The sequence below is a fragment of the Malaclemys terrapin genome, chromosome 3 (genome assembly GCF_027887155.1).
Source record: "Malaclemys terrapin pileata isolate rMalTer1 chromosome 3, rMalTer1.hap1, whole genome shotgun sequence".
Lineage (NCBI taxonomy): Eukaryota > Metazoa > Chordata > Testudines > Emydidae > Malaclemys > Malaclemys terrapin.
Window position 1 is genome coordinate 133,492,051 of NC_071507.1, and position 23,463 is coordinate 133,515,513.

The following is a 23,463-nucleotide window of genomic DNA, read 5'->3' on the forward strand; positions in this document are numbered from 1 at the left end:
AGTGAGCTAGGGTGCTCAGGGCTGCTTTAATGCACTCTAACTTGCAAGTGTAGCCAAGCCCTAAGGCTGTAGAGTAGACTCATTTTATCTCTCTCTCTAAGTGGTCTCGCTGCCAGTAGATGGGACAAAACACCACACCCAGAAGGTGTGGGGGTTACATCTACACTTGCAGAGTTTTCACACTGTCAGTTTCAACAGGGATAGTGAACCGGTAAAAGAAAAGAGCTGGTTTCTGTACTCACTTACTTCCACAGGCATCAGAGAGTGTTTACATTTGCAGCACTTCCATCACCGATGAGAGCAGCGCACGGAGGGCAGCTATCCCACAGTGCAGCTCTCTCCATTTTGACATTAGGTCTTGTGGGAAGGGAGGAGGGTTGATTGCCAGGCATCCTGGGTCCCTGCACAATCTCCTCTCCCCAAACACTGATCAGCTCCAGTAGCTCAACATTGCTCCAAGCGGGGGATCGTTTGCTCTGTGGAACAGCCATTGTCACCTGGCCAGATGATAAGTGAGCACTTGCCAAGAAAACAGGAAGGGGAGTTTCAAAGTTCCCCAGGGCTTTACCAGGGGAGGGGTGGATGTCTGCTTACCTGGCATCAGAGCAGCAGAGCTGCTGGCCAGAGTGGTCACCTAGGCACTGTGGGATATCCTACAGAGGCTAAAAGCTCTGTAAACAGGAAGAATGTGTCTTCACTTGCACATCACTGCAAAAGCATCATCAGTCAGAGCTGTATGCCTCTCATGGAGGTGGTTTTCTTTTTGCCGAGAAACTTCTGAGTTTCACCGCAAAAAGTCATTGGCAAGTGTAGACACTCCCATAGTTTTTGTGCAAAAACTATGGACTTTTTCCACTTTAAATGGCAAGTGTAGACATGCCCTTAGGCACTGCCTTCAATTTCTCGGGTTCACAGAGATAGTTTCTCCTGCATTTGACAGATCATCACCCCACCTTTTACAGTTAGTATTTCCAAACATTTTTGGGATGGGTATTCCCTTCAGCTGCTCTGTCTCCGGTACAGAGGGGACCTATTTTACTGTGTTGGCTACTCTTCTCTGTCCAGCTGACAAAGAAAGAAACTTGGGGTTCTAAAATTGTATCAAAGTTCCATTTCTTGTAAAGGGGCAGACAGCCTAACTAGGCTTTTCTTTTTGTAACAGTGTTTTCTTTTCTTTCAAACTGTCTGACTCTATAAAAGTCTGCCATGTAATGGGCTGACTTGGCCCTTAAGTCAGGTGATGGACAACCCTCAATAAATTCCATATTGGACTGAATAAGTGATAAAAAACCTTTTAGAAACTGGGCTGAAAATCATGTGAGAACAGATTTTCTTCATAGTATTTCTGTACTTAACTTTCCGGCCAGAAAATGGAAATGAAAATAAATTGTTTTATAATTTCAAAACATCGGAAAAAAAATCTGTTTCTACTATCTGGCAAAGATTCAGAGACAATTTTATTTTCTCAATGCTGGTCATCCAACCCCTGCTTTTTCATCACTAGTGACAAAGGATTTTCCAAAGCCAAAATGCCCAGTTCTTTCAATAGAAAATAACCACACTCCACAGAATTTCTTCAGAAACTTTTTCCACAAAGGAAACTTAACTGAGGAATATTAATACACAACATATAAATACCAGGGAGGAGGAGGAGGAGTTATTTAAGTTAAGTGCTAATGTTGACACAAGAACAAATGGATATAAATAAATTTAGGCTTGAAATTAGATGAAGGTTTCTAACCATTAGACAATCAAAGTTCTGGAAAAGCCTTCCAAGGGAGGCAGTGGGGGAAAAATACTTAACTTGTTTTAAGTTTAAGCTGGATAAGTTTATGGAGGTGGGGATGGTATGATGACACTGCCTACAATGGCATGTAGCCAATCTGCGACTGCTACTAGCAAACATCTCCAATGGCTGGTGATGGGACATGAGATTGGAAGGGCTCTGGGTTACTACAGAGAATTCTTTACCAGATATCTGGCTGGTGGGTCTTGCCTACATGCTCAGTGTCTAACCGATCACCATATTTGGGGTCAGGAAGGAATTTCCCCCAGGTCAGATTGGCAGAGACTCTGGGGGTTTTCGCCTTCCTCTTCAGCATGGGGCACAGTTCACTTGCAGGTTTAAACTAGTGTAAATGTAACTTGAAGTCTTTAAATCATGATTTGAGGACTTCAGTAACTCAGCCAGAGGTTATGGGTCTATTACAGGAGTGGGTGGGCAATGTTCTGTGGCCTGCAATGTGCAGGAGGTCAGCCTAGATCAGTGGTACCCAAACTTTTCCTGTTGCGCCCCTCCTCCCCTTACCAATAATGGAATCTATCCATTCACCCCCTCCATTACAAGACAGTTGGCTCAGCAGAGGAGATTGGGCTGAAGGCAGAGCTGGGGGCAGATCTGGGGATGAGGGAGAAGCTAAGGCTAGAGGTGGAGCAGGCCTGGGGAGAGAGAGGGAATGATGGCAGAGCTGGGTGGGCAGGGAGATGCAGCTGGGGTCAGAGCTGGGGGTCGAGCAGGGCTTGGTGGTGCTCTATCCCTACCCCCTGTGGGGGCTGGCCTGGCCCTGCCGCATGCCTCCCCAAATGTTCCTCTAGGGGGGCATGCCCCACAGTTTGGGTACCACTGAACTAGATGATCATGATGGTTCTTCTGGCCTTAAAGTCTATGCATCTATGTATGCTGAATAGCTGAAGCCTGAAACTTCAGTGTTCAAACTTTTGCCCTTCTAGCACACAGTTTCAGTGTGAAGCATGACACTTTCGGTACTTGATTTTCATTCATGTTATATAAATCACCTCACACTGAAAAGGTGCCCCTTAAGAATCTCCTCCTTTCTGACAGATCACTGTGGACACAACTGACCATATTTTTGTGAAATAGTGACATCCAGTGGCTAGTCAAGCTAATCCCAGGTGGATATTTACAGTATAAGTCCCAAGGGATATACAGTATTGTGTACCACTTCTTCTACTGAAAGGGGACAATCAGAATAAATGATCTGTCTATGTTTGACAAGTACCTAATTTAGAACAAAACTGAATGTTAAGCAAATTAAATTAATTGTTAAACATATATAAAGACTAAATACACTAAGAAATCTATTGTGCAGTTAGTTCTTCTCCTGGTGTTTAATAGTATCATATTAGACTTAACATGCTTATTAGGGCCCCTGAGCATAGGAAATATTTTATTTTTTGTTTATAAAAATGTCAAGAATTCCCTTCTGTCACTGTTCTTGTGCAGCTGTTAGATGGGGGACTGTTTCAGAAAACTGCACTACAGGGTGAAACTGACTGTTGTCAGACTATATAAACCATCTGGAGTAGCAAGCTGCTTTTCATGCCCGATGATCTCTAGGATCTGATTTGTACAATGCATATAAAATTGACATGTTCGTATAAAAAGATGGGAATTTTCAGAATTGTGTAAGGTCTGATCTTATTAAAAAATGCAGAGATTTCTTGATACCTATAGACAACCGTAAATATCAGACCTTTGATTATTGTTCCTTCATCTTTTATTGTCAGCTAGATGGATGTCTTGAGGAGACATCTATTGAATACAGGATTAAAACCAAAATTTACCTTCAAAAGAAATTTACTTCATCATAGTCCTGAGTATAAAGAGAAACATAACTCCAAATTGGGTGTTTCTCTCTAAAGAATACAAGAAATGGTGAAGGTAGGTGGTGCTATGTGCTAAACTTCAAAAAGATCTTATTTGATGTGAGAAGGGATGATAATAAAGGGAATATCCCTCATGTGAAAATTAGAAAGCTCTTCCAGCTTGCCTTTTCCCTTTCTGAGAGTTATCCTGGGTGCATATGTGCTGGACCAGAACCACGTGAAAATTTGCAACTGAAAATTCTGAAACCGGGGGAGTTGCCAGGCGTGCAAGTCCATATATGTACGCACCTTGGAGGTAGGGCTGGACAGAAAACAAGAATTCATTTTGCAAAAAATCTGGGGAGGTTGTCATTTGGTTTTATTTTGCACCAGGACCTTTCAAAACTTTTCATGACTAAAGAGAGACCCATCCCAGAAGAGCCAGTAGTGGTCAAGGCACTCATCTGGGATGTGGGAGACCCACGTTAAAATCTCTGCTCTGAATTAGGCAGAAAAGGGACTTGAACTTGGGTCTTCCCAAGAACTTTTGATTTTGATGACTTGTCATGTTCTGACCCACCAAAAAATAAGAAGTCTTTAGTTGAAAAATCCCTGATCAGCTCTGACTGGCAGCAACAGTTTTAGAAGTAAGAATGGTGGGACAGATCCCCTTCCTTGAAGAAGCCCATGAAAGCAGGGGGTCAGGTGAGAAGGAAAATTCCATGAGGTTTGCCATGCAGTAGACCATGCCCCATAGGGTGAGGATTCTGGTGTAGTTGAGGTTTCCTAATTCTGTGGATCCTGTGAATCCTCAAGGAAGGGCACTCCCACCTCTTGCAGGTGCTGTGCTGGCATTGGCTGGATCATCTGTCAAATGCAGAGTCGCCATCACAACAGGTACCTGGGAGGAGTTCACACAGGCTTGACTCACTACATGAAACTCCAGCTCAGATATCTACGTGAATATCCATGTGTTCAGTATAGGACAGTGCTGCAGAGAGTAACCAGTCCTCAACTTCATGACCTCCTGCACCCAGCCCCATCACTAGTCCAGGTGCAGAGACAATTATAGAATAACATAGAGATCAGGAATGTTTCTTCTGAATTTCATCAGTTAGTGGTTAGCTTGTGTTCTGAAGCATGAAGATTTATATTCCTAATTTTTATCCTAATAGATACATGGATATGAGACAATTATAGCTACATTGGATACTATGGGTGAACTCCTGACCCCAATGAAGTCATTGGGAATTTTGTCATTGACTTCAGTGGTGCCAAGATTTTGCTCTGTTTTTTATTGCTAATTCAGTTACACATTCTTTTTATTAAAATGCAATCAAGTCAAAACATCTTAAATCAAATATATAAATGCCTAGGCACAGGATTGTACAGCATGTAGAAAAATGGGCTCTAAACAGCAACTGTACTTTAGTTTGAGCTACCAAGTAACTGCCATTCCTCCATAATATTTATTTGCCCCCATACCTGTGATGTGTCCTAAGTTTTCAGGGACATTTGTGATGTCATTAGGGAAAAGAATTCATGTCCATTTTAAACCTACGACTTTTCTTCATTAAAGACTGGAAAAGAAAAACAGTCATTTTTTTAAAAAGTTTTTTTTTTTTAAATCCTTTCTTTCTTAGTTGAAAGCCTTCTGGATGTTCACTCAGTTTCTCGCTCCTGATTTCTGAAAAAACATTTTCCACAATTTCCATATCACAGACCACGATACTTCTAGACTAACTTAACATGTCTTTAGTTAAATGGCTTAATAGATTAAAAGGAAAAGACAACATCAGACATTATTTAAATCAAACCCTTCAAAGATCTAGAATCTGCAGAGTTGCTGCCCAAAGCTACACCTAAAATAAAATAAACTCAGAGAGAATTTGAGAATATATTTTCTTTAATATTCTGGGATAGGTGACGGCCTCTGAATAGATTACAAAATCTTTGCGAGATTGGTATTGTAACCGTACCACTTCCCCAGGGGTGAAAGTAACTTAAAGGACTTACTGGTACACTGCACAGCCAGGGTCCTGGGCAAGGTGGGGGAACGGCTCTGGGCCTGGAAGGGGCGGGACCTCATGCAGAAGGGGCGGGGCCTCAGGTCAGGGTCCCCCAGCCAGCCCATCTGTGCTGCCTGTCTGGCGCCACCCGGGGCTCCGGCAGCGATTTAAAGGGCCCAGGGCTCTGGCCGCTGCCAGGAGCCCCGGGGCCTTTTAAATCGCAGGGCCCCAGGGCAGCTGCCCCTTTGGCCTCCCTTGTCAATGGCCTTGCCAGTACGGTGGCTAAAACGCTGCCAGGGCAGCACTTTAACGACAGCTGTGTACCAGCCCGTACCGGCAGCCCCTTTCTTACCAGTAGGCCATACCAGCCAATACTAGTTCACTTTCACCTCTGCACTTCCCATGATTTGTCACTGATGCTACTATTATTATCCCAGACAAAGTTAAGATGGATTTAGGGTTGAATGTATATATCAGTAATTTAATGCCTAAATCAATTCAGAGTTAATGATGCACTTAAGAGAAATCCAAACATGTTAAAGGTAAGAAATACACCCAAACTTAACTCTGCCCTGTAGTAATGTCATGCAATAACCAAATAATTATGATGAAGGCATTTTACTGTTTGTGGTCCCAGATTAGATTAAACTGATTTTTAAAGACACATTGGATTTTTCCCCCTCACATATTTTCTTCTTCATGGTATTATTAAGAGGGGAACTCCCCACTGGCCTAAAGCCCGTGGAGCCAGCTCCTGGGAGCCATTCCCTCTGCTTCAGCATATGGAGTGTGTCAGGATGTGACATGGCAGAGATCTGCTACATCACTCTTCCATTGGTGTAAGATCCCCTGGGGACCATACTACAGTGGTGTGAGTTAGACCAGCCTTTAGGCTTCTCTAATTAATGCTAGATCCTGGATAGACTGGCTCCTAGAATCGGGAAGCCATAACCTCCTACTCTGACTTGTGCCGAGCAGAACTTGAATGCAAGGGAGAATTTAGTCTACAATAGGCACACCCTGAAAGCCAGGGTTTAATCCCCCCAAGCAGAGAAGAGAGTTTGTGGGGGAGAGATGATCTTTAGGTGGATTGGGAACAGGGCCAGTGGATCAGAAATATGCAGATAGATCTAGCAATGTGAACACACACACATGCACACAGCCAGACATGAAGAAGCATAGGATCAAAGTTCCCTACCAGCTATTGTAGAACTTCTCTATTCACAGCTCATTCATCCAGGCTGAATATGCCTTTCTATTGCTCTGTGAGAAATTTTAAAGGCCATGCAAATAATATTTTAAGTTAAAAGTAAACAATTGCATTTATGAACAGTTACAACATAAAATAGAGCATCGAAATCAGAAATATAAAAAATTAAACAATTAAAAATGATGATCAAGAATTTTACATTTTCTATATTAAAATCATTATACCTGGACTTTGAAAAGTTAGGAGCTTCGCCATTATTTATACATACATTTATCCAAAGTAGAATACTGAAGAATTAGGAATTTTGCCAGAAGGAGGACAGTTATGTCTTCTTCTGAACCACCCTGCAGTGGCCACCACTGGAAACATGAACCCAGAAGAGACAGGCCATTGTCTTATTCTACTGTGGCTGTTCACCACTGTGGTCCCCCCCCCTCCCCAATGGGTGAGAGTTAAGAATAGGATTGTTTTACTCTGAATATTTAGTTTTCAAGAAACAAGCTGAAATAGCTATCAGCGATCTTTCTCTCCCCCCTCGCCACCACTGGGTTTATATCTGAAATATTTGTAGCACTCTTTTTGGTGTCCCTTTTCCATCTTCCTTTACCTTCCTTCCTCATTTTTTTTTTCTTTCTGATACCAGGCTATGCTTCTCTCTTTTCCTGTGACTGTCTCTCAGTCTCCATATAGCAAGTTCCTCTCTCCCTCCCTTTTTCCCCCTCAGACCAGCCCATCCCTCTTCTCTAGAGAGTCCTCCCTAGCAGCCCCTGACTTTTCCAAATACCTTGTTACTTTTTCTTGTGCCCCCAGTGTGCTATTTTCTTGCACAATGACCATGTTGACAGAGCTTCTAATGCCAGGACCACTGATATGATACTGCCTGACTCTGGAGATTTCTGTCACTGCTGCTACCTAAAATGCTCCAAATGCCACTGTTATCTATTCACTTCTTTTACAATGGCTGAGGAAGAGAGAATTTTTGCTCATATGATCACCTGCCCAGACAACCTTTGAAGAAGAGAGTATGGAAATGGAACTTCAAATTGATGTCTCCAAAGGTGCTGGAAATGTTTGAACCCCTTAAATTCTAGCATGTTTGAAATCCTCTAGAATAACTGAGGTAGAATATCATACCCAAGTTTGCTTTTATTTTAAATCATCAGTCTTCCACTTGCTATCTTCATTTGCATTGTCTTTTGGTGTTAACTAGTTGGTTGAAATGTTTTGTGTAATTGAACTAAGCAGATTTCTGTTGATAGCAAGGCAAAACCCTAAAGGTCCAAAACTCAGTAGCCTCAAAATACTTGCAAAACTTCCTTCTTGCCAAATGCTGCCCCTAGCATATGAAATCCATTTTGTGCTCCATTAGGCTCCACTGTCTTTGTTTTTCTTTGTTGTGTAGCATTTGCCTGCATCGTATTCCTTAACTTCCTTCCTTCCATGCACTTCCCTAGTGCTTACCATCAAAAGTGCAGCTCATCAGAAAAACCTGTCAATGCAAGAATTTAAAGCTGCTAAAATTAAACAGTAATACCAGCTTGGGGCAATGTATTTTATGTATGGAAGAGTTTGTTCCTATAAAAGTGGGTCCTTGTGGCCAATTATCAAACCCGTCTCCTTGACTTATTCTAGAAATGACTTTCTAACATAGTGGCTGTGACACAGACCTGTAACATTTCCGACATTAATTCTACTCATGCAGTTTTGCTTTAATGTACAACTCCAGCTCCCCTAAATGATGTCAAATTATTTTTTTTACAGTAGTTCAAGGGGGAACACATATCTACTGTTCTGTGTATATTTAAAACATAATTAAAACAGTGTAGCTCAGGTAACATTTTTAAACTGTTTTTAGTAATTTTAAAATATATTTTCAATTTCAGTTGCTTTGTGGTTGGCTGACTTAACACTCTTGATCCATAAAGTCCATATGTATGGAATTTTATGTGGTTTGTGCTTATGTTACTGTCCTACTATCCTGAAGTGCTAAAGTGATATTAAAATTGCCATGCATCTAGGAGTACTGTATTTACTAAGTGGACTTAATTTATAGTCAAACAATCTGAGCTAAGCAATGATTCAAGTGTCTTATCAGCCTTGTCTAGAACCCAGAAGAGGAGATCATGTTATTCAGGGTCCTAGCAGAACTGGCCAAAATTGAATCCTTATCAGTCAGTGGTGGAAATTTGTTATTACCTTTTGTAAATCAAGCTGTTTTGGATAAATGTTATACATTACAAAATTATGACTCCATACATCGTGTGAGCATCGAACCAGTTCAATACAAAAACATCAAAAAGTTTCCAAAGATCAGAAAATTATCCCTAAAGACTAAGGGCTCCATGCATCCTTATACATCCTAGCACACAGAGAGCTTGTGCCACTGATTTGGGCCTTCAGAATGAAGCAAAACATGTTGTTTCTGCAGCCTGCTTCCTCCTTTCCTCCGCAGTGCTGATGATTGGAGACCTACAGAATCTGGGATACAGAGCTGGAGACTTACTCTACACTAGAAACAAAATAAGCTGCATTCTGAACCAAATAAGCTATGATGGAATAAAGGTTTTTATCGGCATAATTGCTTCTACATTGAGATTTAGAAATGTCATTAAAAAAGCAACACACCCCTAACCAACATTGCCACATTAGGAAAAGTTTCTAGTGTAGACCTGGCTGGAGTTGGTGGAGGGGCAGACTGAGCTCCTCAGAATTCTCCTTCCACTACCACTGAAGCCCACAGGGCAAACCAGCAGGAGAGAACACACAGACACACTCCACACTAACTTACTCTGGCTTGCCCCTCTGTGGTCCCCTGCAATAGTGGTAGACCCTGGGAGTACAGGTCCTGCAGAAATCATATTGCCCAAAGACCAACAGGATCCAGGCAGCAGAGCAAGGGAAAAGGCATCCATGCTGAAACCTTGCCTTCTGCGCATCTCTGCAGATCTCTGGGGACCCATGGACTGGAGCAGGGTGTGTGTGAAAGCCCCAATTTGCCCTTCTCCTTGATGGAAATAATTTTTTTCAGCAAATATGCTACTTGTCAAAGAGACTTACCCCTACATATGCTAAATGTGAGGATTTCTCCCCTCTCTTTTCTTTAAGTGGTACAAAAGGGATCAAATCAGCATTATAGCATTGACATTGCTACCTTAAATATGGAGATTATGTTCTCTCCATCATAACACAACACACACCTGCTGAATTTGTAGAGGGCACCTTTAAAATGCAGGCCTCCACCACCGGACTAAATTTACTATGCAAATACCGCAGCCAGTGAACAGAGAATAATATTCACACACACACAAATTTTACGAAGGGGGCAATTTAGATAAACTGAAGGGAATGTGAGCATTCAGATTTGGATGCTCAGGAATTAGAGGGGGATTTTCAAACCACAGGATGGGAGGTGCAGAACTTCTAAAAATTAAGCTCCTGATCTATGCTCAGACACAGTAGGCACTAATCCCTAGCTACTGCTGCCTTCACCTTTTATGAAATGTAAAATGGATCCTAAAGCACTGAGCAGGAAGACAGACAGATTCCATGTGATGATCACAGAGTACTAGGCCCAGGATATATGCAAGATAGAGCTACCAGTGTTGCTTGGATAAGTATGGGCAATTGCTCATACCACTCATATTTTACCTGTCCAGGCTAGCTGCAGGAGAAATGTTGCCATAAAGGAGTGTGCAACCAATGAGAGGGGCTGCTGCTGCATGCTTTCACCCCAAAATGATAATGTTCCAATAAAAATTCAAGACAGCACAGAGCACCATCATTTGCAAGCAGAATCATGGACTAGTAAATATCATAGTGACCACATTATGGTAAAACTCTGATCTGTGATATGCAATTGGACCGTGCGGTAAGAGGGAAGGATAGGGAATGCACTCTGTGAGATGGGCAGGTAGCAAGGTCACTGTCTTTTTCCAGGCATAGAATATAACAATAACCGGGGATGCCATCTGCAGAGAACTCTACTCATAATTCCCCTGCCCAGGGCACCAGTGAATGTGAAGTGATCTGGCCCTCGGTTTCAGGGGAACCAGGGGGAGGAGAGACTGTAAATTATCAGTGACTTTTTTAAAATGTAATTTTACTTTCAGCTCTTGTGATCAACCAGTATTTTATGGTTAGCATCACAAAAAGAGCGCTAGAATCTTACCATTTAAAATCATGAACGTTAATTTAAGATTTCTGTTTTGTTCATACCAACTGTCATGTTATCTGAGTGCCTAGATTTAGAGATTACTTATCCCTTCCTGATTAAACACAGGAGACCTGTCCCCCTGACTCCTGGGATTTTTATTGCCAATGATTTCAATATGAATGCCTCTAAAAAAAGAAAGCATTATCCAAGTGCAACTGTAAGGAGTAAAAAAGACCCCAAAATAACCTGATGTAGCTTCCCACATCTTAATTGGGCTAAAGGAAGATCTCTTTTCTGTACCAAAGCAACTGCTGCTTCCATTCCAGCCTCAGACTGTGCCAGTGCTCATCTTCAGCTATTTAATCCTTCTGCATGAGACTTCCAACTAACCCTGCCTGCCATAACCAAACAATAATCTACTTCAGACCTGTCTTTTCATTCCCTTGCATCACAACTATGCTTCTTGTCAGCTTTCATTATAACTGAATAATCGGAAAATTAGAAGATGTACCCCAGGCTAAAAAAATAAATCCAAGCTTTCCAGAATGATCAGACACAGTTGTAGATAAGTTGCATTACCGAGGAACAATATTTAAGACACCATGTTATAAAAATTAAATGAATTGAGTAGCAGTGTGTTTTGTGGGGAGTGGAGCCAGGAGGAAAAAAAAGCCATGTTTGCTTTTTAAGGATAGATTTGTAAGAAACCACAATGGCTCATAAGCCCAGAAGAGCTTTGATACCATATCACAGTATCCTGCACAATCTGGGACTCAAAATGCCATTCTTTTGTTTATGTTTGTGACATTTGGCTTTGTTATTTCACCTAGTGCTGGGTCATTGTCCAAATACTACTGCCCCTTTGCTTAAAATTGTAGTTCTTTACTGCAAAACTGACAGCCTATCAACTAACCACTCTCACCACCGCAGGCAAAGATGTGCATCCTTATCATCACTCCCACAGAGTTCAGCTCTGAAGCACAAACCACTTTTTGGGACTTCACTATGTAACTCTTTCCTGGACCACCTTTGGTCCCCAACTATGGGAGAACACCTTATTCCTCCCTCCTCTGGGGCCTGATGACTCCCTTATGACCAATGGGCACAGGGGCCCAGATCCTCAAATATATTTAGACTCCTAACACATTAAAATCAATGGGAATTAGGTGCCAAAATACTTTTGAGGTTCTGGGCCAGGATTCTTTGTGATCAGCTCTACCACCTACTGGTCAGGTGCATAACTTACAGACGTCCTCAGTGACATTATTGATTATAATTACAGATAGTCAATGAACAGTCATTTATAAATATAACCAAAAAAATTACTACAAGGAAAGACAGGGGAATCAGGGATAACAATTAACTAACTGACTACATAGCAACAGTTAAACACTGCATGCCCACTGTGACAAGTAGGGCAATCTCCTGGATAAATGAATTAAGTTTAATACCTTTGGGGTCCATTGTATTAAAAATGCAGTTGCACTGCTACATGCTGAAAAACTCATAAACGAGTATCACCCCTGCAGCGCCTCCTGCTGGTCATCCATGGGAATTAGCTCATCCCAGCTCCAGAACACACTCTGCAGGCTGGTATCCCACTGCCTCTTGGCCCCTGTGTCCCTCCCAGGACCCAGTGCCCCTTTATTTGGGGGGCTGCCCCCTGGCAGTAACTCCTTTCTCTTTGGGTCTCCCCTCCCTGGGAACGCCCACCCACTATCCCCACCTCACCTCAGAATAAGACTACTGCCAATCACCATCTAGCCCCACTGCCTGGGGTAAACTGCAGTATACACCACTCATCACAGGCAAGGTTGGGTTTGGACCTGCTGCCTTTGCCTACCCCTGGGCTGCCCTCTGCAACTCCCAGTACCTATTAGCCCAATGCTAGGCTGCAGCCTAGGGCTTTCCAGGCTGGAGCTCAATGAGGAGGGCTGTTATCCCTCTCCAGAAAGTGGATGCTTTAATGTATAAAGTGCTGTATAGTGCAAAGTACTCTGAAAAATCAAATTGGACACCCAAAAGTTTCACTTTAATCTCTGTGCCTCAGTCCCCTGTCTGTAAAATGGGGATATTACCACCCCTCATCTCATGGAAGAGTGGTATTAATTAACAGTTGTGAATCACTCAGATTTGATAGTGATGAGTTACCATACAAAAGCCCTGAGGAAATTAATAATTCTGTCTTTGGATCAGGGTTTGAACAGTTTGCAGTAAATAATGCCTGGGGCCACACACTGAAGAACGAGGAGAAAACAAAATATTGAATGGCTGCTCATTCAGTGAGCATCCTCCACCATGTGCATTAAATGAGGCAAGGGTCCTGTGGAAAAACAGTATGTGATCATGTAATTTAAAAAAGGATCATAATGCATATTCAGAAGGGAGCTGACTTATAAACATAAGAGCTGACATACCCAGTCCATCTAACCCAGTATCCTGTCTCTGACAGTGGCCAGTACCAGAACTTCAAGGGGAGTGTACAGAATAGGGCAGTTGGAGTAAGACATTCCAGTACTCAGTGATTTAAGTGATTTGAAAAAGAAATTCGTCTTGTTTATATTAAACCCACTGCCTGTTAATTTCATCTGCTGTGCCCTCCTTTCTGTATTGTGGGAAAGGGTAAAAAATGCTTCTCTATTCACTTTTTCCACCCATTCATGATTTCATGGACCACTATCACATTCCCATTTTAGTCACCTCTTTTCTAAGATAAACAGCCCAATCTTTTTAGTCTCACCTCACATGGAAGCCATTGCATGCCCTTGATCATGTTTGTTGCCTTTCTCTGAACCTTTTCTACTTCCACTATATCCTTTTTGAGACTGGGCGACCAGACCCGGACACAGTAGTCAAGGTGTGAGTACACCATGGATTTATATAGTGGCATTATGCTATTTTCTGACTTATTTTCTATCCCTTTTCTGATCATTGTTAGTATTCTGTTAGCCTTTTTTACATTGGTTGTGCATTGAGCTGAAGTTTTCAGAGAACTATCTATGAAGACTCCAAGATCTGCTTCTTGAGTGGTAACAGCTAATTTAGAACCCACAATTTTATATGTGTAGTTGGGATTATTTTTTCCAGTGTGCATTACTTTGCACTTCTCAGTGTTGAATTTCAGCTGCCATTTTGTTGCCCAGTCACCCAGTTTTGTGCTTTAGACTTAATTATCTTGAATAATTTTGCATAGGCTTCCTTAATTCTGGCATTTCCTAACTTTTGTATGCTTGACTTTGCAATTTTAATGTTCTTTTAAAATAGCTTCTTTTTTTGTATCCATTACCCCACATGTACAAAAAGTATCTAACATACTAGGCACCTTTGAAACCATCACAAAATACACTTAATCCAAATAAAACTGTCTCCCACTTTGATTTTGATTTAACCACTGGGTATGGAGAGTGGTGCCATCAGTGTCACTTGTATATTGTGGGGGGGAGGCTGACTTTTATCAAATTTGGCATTAACTAATTCCCTCAGTTTCTAATTCACCTATTCCCCCATTTTATTCAGCAGCTGTGTTACTGGGGAAATGCAGCTCATTATGGGATAGTCACTACTGAGACATCAACATATCAGTATCCATACCTGTTGCTGCTGTGAGTTCTAATTGGAAGTCCCCACCCAGCTGCCATAAAGGAAGAGTCTCAAGGACAGTCAAATATTGTTACCCATCTTTAAACCTGAGCAGCTTGTCAGAGTTCAAGGCCCTGCAGGTTATTCCAACTAGGAGAAGAAATTGATGATGGAGTCATATAGTTTTGGTACACTCTTGTTTGTTTACAAGGAGTCCTGTTTCCCTGTACACAGGAGAAACCAAACAGGAGATATTTTCTTTACTCACAGCCCCAAACCTCTGTTAGCCAGCACCACACCATACTTGTCCAAGTTGCGACCCTTTCTAAGTCTCTTCCTGTGTGCTTTGTCTGTTCACAGAAAACATACACCCTTACACAAAATACCCAGCAAAAGTCTTTTGCCCACATAGTTCTAATTAGTGGTGGGCTCACATATCCCTTTGTTTTAGGTGCGGGTGGCTATAAAGGAGCTTAACTGCTTCTACAGATACCTTAAGTGAAGGGCGAGAGTTATATCAACTAGCTTTAATGATCTTTCACCCAACCCACAACAATATCAAAGAGTTTTTATTTGAGACAGTTTCTGTAAAAGTCTAGGGGTTGAGAGTGAAGCAATGTTTCAGTGGTTAGGTCACTAGCTGGGCATTGGGTTCAGTTCCCTTCTCTGCTACAGACTTCCTTGGGCAAGTCACTTAGGGCCAGATTTTTAAAGGTATGTAGGCACCTAAAGATGCAGCTAGGCATCGAGTGGGATTTTCAAAAGCGCCTAAGCACCTAACACCCAATCGGCACTTTTGAAAATTCCACTGGGCACTTATCCACATTGGTAGGTGCCTAAATACCTTTTAAAAATCTGGCCCTTCAGCTCTTTGTGCCTGTGTCCATCATCTGTAAAAGTAGTACTTCTCCTTGCATGGGTGTTATGAGGACAAATACATTCAGACTGGGGCACTCACATACTACAGTAATGGGTGCTATGAAAATATCTCAGATGGGCAGAACAATGAAAAAGAAAAACTTGCAGAAAAACTGCAAAAGTCTTGCAATAGACCTAGAAATTCTTATAGTTAGAAACAAGTAAACAAAGATAGAAACAAAATTAATAACTCCATCTTGCTCTTATATGTCAATATCATTGGAAGGTAACTGAGTAGAGCTGTGTGGAACCAGAATTTCTCTTTTGTGGGAAATTCCATGAATATGAAATTTGTTTTTGTACCAAATTGGAGTGAAACAGTGAATTTCAAGATTTCCCATGAAATGAAGTTTTCAAAAATACACATGCTTAAAGTTAAGCATGTGCTTACGTGCTTTGTTGAATTGGGACCTAAGTCCAAGAGACTCCCCCAGTGTCAAAAGCGATTTACATATGTATGAGATTAAGTGCCTACGGAAAAAGCTTTCTGTTACACTGACAAACACACAGAATTTCCATTTAATATGTAGGCTTCACAGAATTCAATTTTTATTTTTGATAAGCATTAATATTATCTGTCAAAGTTATTTTAAGCATTTTTTAAATTATTGTCAATTTAAATGTTCAAAGTTGCAGGAAATTATGGGGAGCTCAGACAATGGGGGAGTCAGACAGTAATAACACTGCTCTACAGCCAAAATGCTTCTGAAATAAATGTAGTCAAACTTTACTAATTCTGGATCACTGAGAATGAAAATGATGCTTAAAATTGTTGATTGGTTCTAGTTTTCAAGATATGCTATTGGGTCAGTATATACGACCCTTGACTTGGGAATGGCGGAGGATAAGTGAGTTATAAAGGGAAGGGATCTCAATTTAAACCAGAAATGACTAAAATACATCTTTGACTGGATCTATGAATAAATCTATGACTGGGTTTGGACAGTACTTGCTTTTTAGGCAAAACAATGAATGATGCAATCTGAAGCTGGTATTGCGTCATACATGATATGAATTGCATCATGTTATTCCTAGAAGTCATGGATGATGCAATCATAATGAAGCTTACATCACTCTGCTGAACAAATTGCCCTATATCAGCTCTAGAAATCATACAGTGTCGTGCTCTTTTATTTCTCAGTGTTTGATTTTGCAAAGGGACACATTTCTGTTTAGCCAAAGGGAGCAGAGATGCCTCGTACTTGTGTGAACAGTGCAGATAACTTCTGCTACGTTTGTGGTGAAGTGACTTTTGCATCACAAAAGCGCAGTATAACCACTATGGTTAAGAAAGTCTATCACCTTTATTTTGGCTGCAAAATTGGAGATCAGGACTAGAGGTGGGCCCCACACATATGCTGCAACCCTTGTGCAACAAATCTTCGCCAGTGGTTGAACAGGAAAAGGAAATCTATGCCTTTTGCAGTGCCAATGATTTGGAGAGAGCCAACAGATCATACCAGCAATTGTTACTTCTGCATGGTGCCTCCAGTTGGGAAAGGTGTGTCAAAGAAGAAAAAGTGGACTGTGCATTATCCAAACATTCCATCAGCTATACGGCCAGTATCCCACGGAGAAGGATTCTCCGGTTCCTCATGCACCAGAATCATTCTCACTTGAGTCAGACGAGGAAGAGGAAGAGGATGAAACTTCTGGTCCTGAACCATCAATGTCACAGGACCCACATTTTCTCTCATCCTCCTCCTCTGAACCACACCTCATAACACAAGGTGAACTGAATGACCTTGTCAGGGATTTGGAACTACCCAAGAGTAAGGCAGAGCTGTTAGGCTCCAGACTACACAGTGGAATCTCCTGGCAGGTGATATTAGGGTTTCCATGTTCCGTGACCATCAAAAGGATCTTGTCCCATTCTTCTTCATGGAAGGTGATCTTGTAGCCTGCAACAACATCAATGGTTTGATGGCAGCCCTCAACATCGTTCACCATCCAGATGAGTGGAGACTGTTCATTGATTCATCGAAGACGAGTCTTAAAGCTGTTTTACTGCATAATGGCAATGTTTTGCCATCAATTCCAGTTGGTCATGCAGTCCATATGAAGGAAACCTATGACAACATGAAACAACTTTTGAGGTGCATAAACTATGACCAACATCAGTGGCAGCTTTGTGGCGATTTGAAGGTTGTTGCTCTCTTGCTTGGTCTGCAGACTGGATACACAAAGTACTGCTGTTTTCTCTGCGAATGGGATAGTCGTGCAAGAGATTCCCACTACATCAAGAAAGATTGGCCACTCTGACAGTTATTGGAGCCTGGGAGGAAAAGTGTTCAGCATCCACAACTTGTTGAATAAAGGAAGATTTTGTTACCACCCTTACACATCAAGCTGGGTCTGATGAAAAACTTTGTCAAGTCCATTGACAAAACACAAGCAGCTTTCAAGTACCTCCGTGGAAAATTTCCAAGGTTAAGTGAAGCTAAGATAAAGGAAGGTGTCTTTGTTGGTCCTCAGATTCGTGAACTTCTTCGAGATGATGCATTTGACCATGCACTGCGTGGCAAGGAAAAGACGGCATGGAAAGCCTTCTAGTTAGTGGCAATAAATTTTCTCGGAAACAACAAGGCAGACAACTACAGGTTGTTGTTGGAAAACCTTCTCAAGGCATACAAAAGCCTTGGTTGCAACATGTCACTAAAGATACATTTTTTACACTCTCATCTAGATTTTTTTCCACCGAACTGCGGAACAGTGAGCAACGAGCACGGCGAGTGATTTCACCAGGACATTCCAACAATGGAGAAACGCTATCAGGGCAAATGGAGCCCATCAATGCTTGCAGACTATTGTTGGACAGTGACAAGAGATGCTCCATTTAATGAATACAAGAGACAAGCCAAGAACCGCCGAGTAGACACTGAATTGGACTAAACTATGTACATAATAGTTTTTTGCCTTTTGTTTCATAATAAATTTTATTTATATAACCCTTTTGCTGATTTTTAAAGTGTTCCATAAACAGGACAGGTGAAATATTATCCTGTAAAGCAACCATAAACACATGAAAAGACATAGGTTTACAATTTATGATTAAAACTCTATTATCTACACAATATACATAGACATAAAATGTAAAAACTTAAATATCTTAGAAACAGTAACCAATCAGTTGTTTTAATTGTCATATTTGAATTCAGCACATCAAAATACATAATAAATAGCACATTTTATCTCTGAAGCAGACGACTTCTCAAAAATTGTAGACCAGTGTTATTTAATGACAGTAAACACTGAGATCCAAAAAGTTAAAGCTTTATAAATGTTAAAACACAAATTGCCAAGATCACATGTCAAAATATACAAAGTAAATATCCTTAAATCAAACTCTAATAATTTCTCAAGCAGCATATTACTTATGGTGCCTATCTGTAAATTTCAATTATTATCAATGGAAATAGTTTCAGTTTCTGTGTTTACAATGTTATCATCAGTTACTGACATTTGCTGATAACAAATATAATCCTGTCAAGCCTATTAATATGGAACCTCTTCTTGGAGAATTACCAGAAGAATCCAATCTGATCTATGTACAGTCAGTGGAAAATCTTTTGACTCTTAATATTTAGTCCAATTGAAATGTTCAAAAATTTTGTTTTGAGTCAATTGAAACATTGTGTTCTGATTTGGATGCTGTTATTTTATATTATAAATAATATAAATAATTTCAAAAGGAAAAAAGGAAACACTCTAATCAGGCTGAACTGGAATGTTTTGACCAATCAAAACACCGTATTTTGATTTGTTTTTAAATAAAATTTCATTAAAAATGACATTCTATGGAAAGTTTAGCGTTCTATGAAATCAGATTTTCCAATGGAAAAATGTTGTCAGAAAATATTTGGCCAGTTCTATTACTGTGCAATGAAGATTAAATATAGAGAAATAATTATTATCCTCTACAGTGTGAACTCAAAGTTCGCTGCTGTGATTTCTTCAGAGAGAATGAACTACTTGATTAATTTTTTGTTGCTCTTTATCATTTCAAGAGATATTTTCATACTTTTAGATACTTAGCATTTGTTATGTACTACAAATAGCAATAGAATGCACTGAAAAGAATACTAGGCTGGGATCCAGTGTCATTTATAAACAGCATACATTATGCTTTCATGGATTCTAACATTGACAGAGTCCCTCAAGTGAATTACAGCATTGTATTCTCTATGAAACCATCTATTATCCTCTATATAATAGAGTCTTCAGCCAGCATATGGGACCTTTAAGATAAAGCAACATTTAAAACCTGACAAAAGGACATCAGCCAGTCAAAGCAGGCAATTAGCTGCTAAGCAGCAAATCAGGATTGTAATTTGTTGTTGTGAATGTGGAAAGAGACCAGATAAAATGAATATTTTAGAACAACATGAACAACATGAACAGATTTATAATTTTTATTTATTTATGGAATAAAATCTTGTCTTGGGGGGTCAAGTCTGCAGTTGGTAGTATATGTTGCTATTCTTTGTTTTCTTCTATTCTGGAAGGAAAGAGAATAGAAATATGATTTAAATAACCAGGTATGGGTTAAAACAAAAGCAGTAACACATTGTATTTATACTATTGCCCACCCTCTTAATGGTTAGCCTGAGTGCTTTATGAAAAAAATCAAATTAAAATACAAGAGAAATCAATGAATGCATTAAATAAAAATACAATTTGGTACAGCTAACAAACATACATTTTTCTACACATTGCTTTCTCATCTGTCAAACGAGATCATAAAGCTGTGTAAGGCCCCAATTTAGTAATGCACGTAAGCAGGGGTGACCCCAGAATTTTTTTACGTTACACGCAGTTGAACCACTCTCATTTTAACCTCACATGGTGACACTCAGATACAGCCCAGCCACCTCTCTGTTGTAATGTAGGGCCCCCATGCCAAAGTTCAGTGAGTGGCTTTGTGACCTGACGCACCAGGTCACAACACCACTTGGTTTGGGGGCCCTTTCAAATGGGGATCCTCAGGCAAACTGCCCCTTTTGCCTCCCCTCTGGACAGCCTTGTCTTTGCCAATGGTATGCACCATATATAACATGTGTAGGGCTCTGAGCACCAGTGCACTTAAGTACATACTTAACTTGAAGTCAGACTTACCCGTGTGCTTAAAATTAAGCTTATGCTTTAAGCTTTGCTAAGTAGGGATGGATTTAAGCAGATGCTTAAAGTTAAGCATGTGCTTAAAAGCTGCTGAATTAGAGCCCAAGTCCTGCTCAGACACCCCAAACTGTAAGCCACCATGTTACCCCTCTGCCTCAGCAAGAGGGAACTTTGCTATGTATCAGCTTCCTCTCACACCAGCCTGTCTGCCTGGCCAGCCAACTCTTCAAGACTCTGCCAGTCTAAACCTTGCCTTGAAGGTAGCAGTCAGTGAACCCCAGTTCCCCAGAGACATCTCCCTACAGTGTCCAGTCCCTCTCACTGGACACTCACACAAATTAAGTTTGCTGCTTCCAAAGAAACAGAGCACACACCAGCCTGTAAGTTTAGCTGAAGACTCACACTTCACTTTAATAGACAGCACTGAGATGGTTTTGTAATAAAATTAGAATAAGTTTATTAACAAAGAACAGAGATTTAAGTTAGACTAAGAAAAAAAAAGAGACAGGTCTGGTTACAAACAAAAACAAAACACATTTTCTAGGGGCTAAAATTTAATCTTAGCAAGTTCCAATCTTTGCCTAAGCAGTACTTACTTATTTCAACTGACCAGTGTCTCCAGACTAGAGGATCCAATTTTCACAGGCTCAAAGGGTGCTGTACCCTATGTCCCCTACATGATAGCTAACTAAAGTGTCTTTTTACTCCCTTTATATTATCCAGAGTCCATTGTCTCTGCCTCAAGAGCCAGGAAGGCATGCTGAGGCACAGATTCTGTCCCCCACTGTGCTTACTAAGTTGTCTCCTCCACTTGTTAGCTTTGTTTACCTTATATGTAAATGTACTTCATTGTCCACTGCCTATAATCAAGCTGGTGAGACAGGCAAATCCACATTCCTTTGTCTAGGCTTGGGGTATGCACTGCCTCCCAAACCCATTTTAAGAACATATTTCCATCACACACATATAACTTTGTATACAACCTGTATATACACATCACACAATGATTTTCGAAACTAGCGCCTCACCAGGTTACCTATGATACCTTACATGGTACCTTTTAAATACATATTATGATAATACTGTGTTGGGGTAGTGAGCGTGTCAGGCTTGATACGAGTTACAATATAGGAGCCCTCTGCCAGGGGCATTAAGAGGCTCTTAGGGTTACAGTCCAAGAGACTTCTGTTGTGTCAAAAGTGATTTGCATATATATGTGGCTTTGTGCCCCTGGAGAAAGCTCTCTTCTACATTGAACCTGTGCAAAATTTCTCTTTTTGGAGAACCGTAACAAGAATCCAATCTGGTCTATGTAAATTCAGTGGAAACTCCTTTGTTTTTGTACATGATCAATCAGGTTGAAATCAAGGACTGCACAATTGGATCCACATTGATATTTTGTTTGGTTTGAGCACATTAAAAATACCCTTAATCTTAAATGGAATTTCCATGTCACAGGAGAGTTACCTACCTGACAAAAGATTCCCGTCTTTTCTCTTTGCCTCCTGCAGATCAAACTAAGGACATACAGCAGAATAGTACGTGAACGCTTGCACTGCTGCCCCTATTCCATGGCTAAAATATTCCAGTCTCCAGTTTTGTCAGGCTGGTACCTCTCAAAAACCATCACATTCATTTTTTTAAACTAAATATTAAAGCTAATTGAAACAGTAGGAAAGGTTTGTCAGTTTAATGCAAGTCATGTGTATTCAGAATATGCATTTACACTGATTCAAAAGATTCAAATCTCATATGCATTTTTATTGTTCTCAACTCTTTCCTGTTAGTAAGTAGTATGTATTGCCTCATATGTAAACCCCTGCTATGTGTTTTGTATTGCTATACATTCACTGCACTCCTGAACTTGTACATGTTGTTCTATAACTATCACTGATATGGTCAAATATGCATCTTGGCAAGTGGACCAGTTGGTGTCATGCTAACCTGAATGAGCTATTCCAAGTGCCTTGCATAATGTTTGGATTCATAAACAGGCCACCAAACTATGAATAGTAAGAATTTGGATACTGAAGGAAGGAAATAAAAAGAAATCAAAATGATTTTAGGATGGACTTCTGTAATAAAATCCCTTTAAACTACTTTTTTCTGTCAGAAGACAAAAATCATCTTAATGAGGTAACTACTGATAGTGTATTTTGCTTATATTTATTTAATCTGAGTTCTTTTTTTGTCTTTTTTAGTTGGCTTCCATACACAAATGATATCTACAGCTCCAGATAATATATGAATGAAAGAAGAAAAATATATAATCAGTTTTCCATCAGAGGCATTACTTAAAGAAATGAATTATCATCAGGGTTGGAAGGGATCTCAGGAGGTCATCCAGTCCAACCCCCTGCTCAAAGCAGGATCAATCCCCAGACAGATTTTTGCCCCAGATCCCTAATTGGCCCCTTCAAGGATTGAGCTCACAACCATGGGTTTAGCAGGCCAATGCTCAAAACACTGAGCTATCCCTCCCTGTTTTTGATCTTCTTGTAAAAGTTATACCAGAAGTGTTAAGAAGAAAAGATCATACCTCAGAAAAAGAGTGAAGAATGAGTGTTAGAAACTAATCAGAGAGACAAGAAATAGGCACCTATTGAAAACGAAAACACCGGGGTAAGAGCCTCACCCCAGTTTCAGGTTTCAGAGTAACAGCCGTGTTAGTCTGTATCCGCAAAAAGAAGAACAGGAGTACTTGTGGCACCTTAGAGACTAACAAATTTATTAGAGCATAAGCTTTCGTGGACTACAGCCCACTTCTTCGGATGCATATAGAATGGAACATATATTGAGGAGATATATATACACACATACAGAGAGCATAAACAGGTGGGAGTTGTCTTACCAACTCTGAGAGGCCGTAA